We start from the raw sequence: 7092 nt of genomic DNA on the forward strand, positions 1-7092 counted from the left end.
AATGGTGATAGGTGTAAACCGAGCCGTGGGTATCCTGCTCTGTTTTTGAGAAAATAAAAAACTCAGATGGGTCAATCTGGAATCTTGCTCCTTATGAGGTCATAAAGGGTAATGTTACCTCCCCTTAATTTGCTTTGCCCGCCCAGAGAATTTGGCCCACCCATGAGAGAGAGACATCATGGCTTTCAAACAAGCAAAGTGCCCCCCCCCCCAAGAGCTAAAGACTCAGAAATTGCACGTCCTAAGGAAAGCTCATTGTGGGACTGGCTCTAATGGCAGTGGAGAGCGAATTCAGATACAGTATTAGGGACCACTAAGGTCTGTATAAAAGAGACTTCAGATACAGTATTAGGGACCACTAAGGTCTATATAAAAGAAGCCAAAGAGCACCATGTCATGGGACCTTTAACAGATTCTTAAAAGAGTCAAAAGAGACAGCATTATCGTATTGGAGGAGGCAGAGCGGACCAAAGTCTCGGTGGTTTTTGGTACCAAAATCCAGTCCTCAGCCGGGTGCGAGAACTGTTAGTATATGTGACATTGTAGACAAAGATTCTAGTAGGTCAACCACGTATGCAGCTGAGTAACCGTGCAATAAGCTGTATGTTGAGTCCAGATTCTGGATAAGATGATATCATTTGAGAAAGTTTCAGGAACAAATTGCAGCGGTCTGAACCGGTCCATCTTAGCTCGACTCAAGCTAGCCCATGGCAAAGCCAGCGACTCAGCTGGTCAAGTCGCTTTCAGCAGCCAATAGAAAAGGTAGCTATAAAATATAAATAAAATATGAATAGGTTGGTTGGTAGCCAGTGGAGAGGCTTGAGTACAGGGGTGATGTGAGACCATAGGTGGCCGTGTAGCCTTGCAGCAGCATTTTGAGTGGATTTAAAGCAATCGTGGGCAGGCGTACCGACTGCAGAGAATACTGACTTGCACTTGTCAATGTGGGAAGAGACAAATGCATGTATGGGACCGTAGGTTGTAGATATTTCTCAGGTGGAAAACACAAGATCAAGATCTGTCAAATAGTGTGGATTTATTAAACATCACTCCTAATGTGCGCAGGTTTGAGCGGACAGCGTATGAAAGAGGCTCAATACGTTGTATAATTGTGGGGACGACCTTTTCTGAAGGAACAATCAGAACCTCTGTCTTATCAATATTGAGCTGTTAAGACTTTACTGCTATCCAGTTCCTAATTGTGACTTTGGGGGCAACCAAGGGCATGCATATTGGCTCTTTATTAGTCATTATAAAACACAATGCTTTATTCTGCATGACCATATTCTACTAAGGTGCCCTTAGGCATCAAACTCTCTACTGCGGGGGGGGGGGGGCGCTCATCATTTGGCATCCCCCTCACTCTGACATCTCTCTTTTAGTGCTTATATAATATATACATGCATGTGTGTATTTCAGGCATGAGCATAATGTGTGTAAAAACTGTACCAACAGTGTTTCAAGGTGATAGAAGATAGTAGATAGAAAGAGAAGTATTGTGTTCACAACACTGCTTTAAATTCCCATAATTTAATACAAGGGCAATGGTTTGACCCTACTGGGTCTTCTTCAGGCACATGGTGGACTCATTTGAGATATATATATATATATATATATATATATATATATATATACACACACACACACACACAATATAGTAATATAACAGCATTACAATCAGCTGACACAACATGTGACTTCAATTAGTTGATTAAGAGAACACTTTCATACAGGTTTGTGATAGACTTATATCAAAAGAGTGCTGTTAAAATTCAATGTCCCCATAGGACGTCATAACATTACTATCCACAAAAAAAGGAAAGAAAAACAATCAGAGGAAGGAACATTGGTTGGTTGTAAGGGCTGTGCACCCCTTCGTCTGACCCCTAGCCCTCAATCAAAATGAGTACTGGAACAGCCCTTACTCTCACGTGAACGCGCACAACTAAAGGGAAGGAGTAAGATAGACAAATGAGATTCAGCCTTAGTCCTTATCAGCAGGCCGTACCGCAATCGTATTATCCTTCCTCAAATCCATTACAGCTTCTATTTCCTCTTTAGACCGATAATTGTACACTCTTTTTTTCTTTTTTTAGCAGACCCTTTACATCGTACTCAACTAATTGGCAGTACATGATAAGAGAGGCGTTGCGGTGCTTGGGAGGAATGAATGTGGATCTTTTGTTTTTTTTAAACGATTATGGGCCGAGTCACAAGGAGCAGAGGAGACAGAAGAGTGGACATGGTCCAAAGGAGAATCCCTCCTGATTAGAGTGTGTCTCACATCAGAATGGAAAAACTCCCTCAATCTTACTGAAACATGTTTGACTGTATTGTTGCATGCACAGTCTTCTCACATACAATTTGGTCCACATAAAGCCCTTGAAAAAGTTCCTCAGATTTCATAGAAATAAGCAAAAAAACGATTTCATTTCCAAAAAGTACTTACAGGCACCTGTTCCACTGGCTTGAATATGCAGACTCATTCTCAAAGTAGCCAAAATCTGCCATATTCTGCTTTAAGATTTGCATGGGCCATAAGTAAGCATATATGTAAAAAAGTGGGCCTATATTCATATGCGGGACAGATAAAAAAAATTCCCAGGGGTCAGATTTGGCCCGCAGGCCTTGACTTTGACACGTGTGTTCTTAGCCATTAACTAGCAGTTTTCCCCAAACAGAAACAGCAGGGCTCCCCTGCATGTCCGACCTTTCCTCGGCCTCCTGCAGCCATTTGACACTGGGCTGACATTGACCCCAAACGGGCCAATGTTGTCTTTTAAAATCTGCTTCTCCACAGCTGACACTGAAACAGACTGATCAATGCATTCCTATTAACGTATGATATTGTTCGAAAACTGATGCACAACAATTCCTATCATATCTCATGTAATTACAGCAACTAAAGATATGTTACGTTTAGCGGTGTGTTTACAGTTACAATACATTTATCCAACAAACGGTGACTGAGCCAAGTACAGAGCACCCGGAGGATTACAGTTGAGTTTAGACACCAAACCAGTTAGAAAAAAAGACTGTGGTTTAGGTAAAAAGAGCATGAACTTGCAGGGTTTCCGTGGGGTCTTAACAAGTCTTAAAAAGTCTAAAATTTCAATTCATTTGACCTTAAAGCCTTAAATTTCTAGATCTTTAATGATTTTAAACAGATCGTAAATGTTCCAACGTCCATGTCATGCTACCTGTAATGCCCAATGACATTTTTTTTTTAATTATGTGATATTGTAGTAATTTTGTATATGTACAGATTATTACTGTATCGCTCTTAAAGTTTAAATTTTTAATTAATGTTTATTGTGACTCTGCATTATGTCGTGACATGTCTTAAATGTCATTCCTAATGGTCTTGAAAAAGGTAACAAAAAGTCTGAAATTTGACTTGTTAAAATCAGCAGAAACCCCAGATAGGATCAAAAGCTCATACTGATCACATGAGATTGCTTTCGCATCAACAGCAATAGCTAAGATGTTGGTGAAAAGCCGGCAATTTCCACATGTAGCAGTCATCAGCATTCATTTGGAGTTTGAGTTCTGGTCACCTGATGAATGGAAGTCAAATAATCCCTCTCCCTTTAGCTCTTGTTTCGGCCTTTGAAATACCTGGATGTTTTTAGCTGCTTTGTCTGTCAGCTGTTGCTGGCAGGTAGTCTCTCATGTCCAGCTCTGTCCCCACAGCCTTTTGGCGTAAGGTCTTGCTACACCACACATACATTCTGGGATAGGACAAAACAACGCTCTGGGTTGTTTGTATTTCTTTAAACCAATTACAATCATCTTTGGGGGAGCTAAGCCCCGGTCGCAGTGACGGTGGCTCTGCAGAATAGTCTCGGGAAGGAACTTGTTTTGGTGGAACATTTTGCCCCTGCCAAACAAAACACCACATACAATATTAAATGTAATGTACAATACAGTAACATGAGCTTTGGAAATCAGCTTATACGTGGTTACACCTCCTTTGCTTTTACCAGTGTATCTCCGTGTGTACTTTGTACACAGCAATCCCACCAATTCCCAGTTAAAGAGAACATGCCGTAAACTAAACTTCTTTACAATCATTCCCCAAATGCAATATCCAATCAAAACGTGCCTTTTTTAACATGTAGCTTGCCAGCTCAAAGCTTTTGTTCCCCGAAACAGAGTTTCATAAGGTGTGAGACATCCGACAATCTGATTATCCATTTAATGAACTGTCATCAATCCAGACTACTGGGCAGGTAGTGTGCAGCGGGTTTATAACTGCAACCAAAGACGCCAAAATGGTCAAAAGGTTAACCTCTCCTTGACGTGTGGCGCGCAGTGTAGAGAGGTGCACTTCCGAGGTACCTACCTACGTAGCCACGGCGTTGATTTAACGCAAAAGCATGAATCAGCCTTAAATTCCCCAGATTGATCAAACAAACAACTATGGATGTGTGTTAAACCACACACATGGCTGTACATCTACCAGCAGTTCTACTATACCCTACAAGCAACTGCAATAGCTGCCAAAACATCAAAAACGTCCTCCCGTTTTTCCTGCTTCCTCTAGTATGAAGTGCACGTAGCATTTGGGTTTGGAGAGAAGAAAGGCGAAGAGGAGGAATGAGTAATGTCTGTCATACCGTAAACCCTGCACCATAACTTCTCAGTCATGGTTTTACTGCCCCTCATGCTGCCCCGCTTGGCAAAGTCACATGGCATTAGCATTGCACGCCATAACTCCCAACGCTGGGCTTATTATCACTGTGGTGAACCCACACATACACACGCACACACATGGTTGCCTTTCCAAGGGGAAGCAAATACTTTTAGCCATTTAGGTCATTTTTTGGTTGGGTGGACACAGCGGAGCTGTGGGTGCAATACTGTGAGAAATGAGTGTTAGGAAACACACCAGTGGTGGGTGACGGGGCTTTAATGTTGATCACATAAAATCAAATCTGCAGACCCAATTCCAATAACCCTGGCAGTCCTAATGGATTAAAGTGATAGCTTACTATTAACTGTGGCTCGGGCTTTCTTTACAGCCTCCCTAAAACACACAACCTTTTTTCAAACCCAAGACAGGCCAAGGTTATTTAGATTTGAAGAATATCAGGATAGGAAGGGGATGCAGCTAAGACCAGTGCTGGCTTGAAACAGAAGAAAAAATTAAAGCAAAGCAATTTGTTTTCATATAAGTTTAGAAGAAATGGCTGAGCTGTAATAGCATCTTGCAGAATGACATTTTTTTAATACCAAGACCTTTAATGTAGATGTCACGTGGATTAGCATATGTCTTTGAAACCAGGCCCAAGGAAAAGCTGCATTTCCCAATGATAAAAGATTTAAAAATCTCCTCTTTGGACAATGGAAATATTACAGAGACATGAGGCAGGGGAACCTCTAAAGATAAGCAGAGAGGGCTGTGTTTGCCTCCAGGGATACCTCCAACTTTAGTATACCTATGTTCAGACAGCTGGTATAACTGAATGATATTTTGCTTGTGGCCAAGGCTACATGTCACCACACAATATATCTCTGTGGTGCAGGCTGTTGGGGAGTTTCAATCTTCTAGCTCATATAGCTTTGAAACCGCCTTCATCCTGAGTTGTAATGATGTGATCATCTGGTCTAATCTTTGGTCTCCCTGGGCGTCATCTACCATTTCTAAAACACAGTGTACTATGTATGTACACCCCAGTCTCATGGCACTTTGCGAAATGGAGACGTTATTTAATCTATTGGTTCGTATACAGGGACGTGATTTTCTCTTTTTTGTGATGGTGAGCACACATTTTAAACTAATGTATTTCAATAGGAAGCATATTTCGTGATAACAGCACGATTACGATAGCGAGTAGTGTAGAAAAGCCAAAACTGTGCGTAAGGAGTTTGGTTGGGGTGGGGGTGGGGGTCGGGGGAGGTGGATGGGTCAAACAACACAGGACATTCACCCTGTATAAAAGGGTTTCAAGTACTGCCATGAGACTGAGTTGGTATTCATGTTCTACTCCGTAATACACTTATGGTGTAGCAGTTTAGGAATACGGTTTATTTTTATTTTAACATAAAAACTATTCTTTAGACCATTTACAGACGTAAATATATACGTAGTATGAAGGGGCACTCCACAAAGGATCAGCTTACTAGTAAAGTACTACTCAGTGTTACGATTAAGGAAGGAGGACCCAAAAGCAAAGCCGAAGCTTCAAAAAGGGCTTTGCTTTAACAGTCCAACAAAACACAGGGAACAAAAGGCAAAATCAAAAAATAGGCACAGGGGATGGCAATACTGAAACAGGGAACACTACACAGGCAAAAATGCACGAGTGATAAATCTGGAACAACTCACTGGGAATAACAGGAACTAGACAATAACATAGAAACGACCACGTTGACGAGACATAAGGATCTGACAAGAGAGAAGAGAAGCACAGACATTATATACACGAGGTAACAAGGTAGCGAGAGCCAGGTGACAAGAGGGCAGGGAAGCAGGTGAAAAACATCAGGTAATCACAAGAGCGGGAAGACACAGGAAGTAAAACTAGAGGCGAGACGAGACTAAAAACCAGACTTCAAAATAAAACAGGAAACAATACATACAGGCACTAAGGGGAACACGAGACAAGACCAACAACACAAGCCCGAGGAAAAACAAGACCCAAACACAAGACCAGGGAGGGAACACAGAGAAGGGAAAGAAAACAAGATAAAAAAAAAAATGAAACCGTAACACTCAGCCTGGAAAAAAATTGACTAATGTCTAATGTGGCAGTGCAGATGCTCTGTTAGGTCGCAGTGATGTCATCAGGGGTACCTCAAATTAGGCCTGGAGATTACAAATAAATAACCGAAAGCCAGGTATAAAAGAAATGGACGTAGCTACCATGACAAACGCCCATTGGTTTGTGGTTCATGTTTGGAGACCTGGGTAGAATAAGCTAAATGCTAAATTACAACCTAACGCTAGCAAGCTTGGTTAGCAAGGTGCATCTGTAATTCACGTTGACATATCAATCAATATGCTAGTTTTTGCTAGCAAAAAAAACCAACTTAAAACTAAATGTACTTACTGGAAAGAATGTGAAGGGTCAAAAGTTCTAAGGGGGG

The sequence above is a fragment of the Etheostoma spectabile genome, chromosome 11 (assembly GCF_008692095.1).
Source record: "Etheostoma spectabile isolate EspeVRDwgs_2016 chromosome 11, UIUC_Espe_1.0, whole genome shotgun sequence".
Taxonomy (NCBI): Eukaryota; Metazoa; Chordata; class Actinopteri; order Perciformes; family Percidae; genus Etheostoma; species Etheostoma spectabile.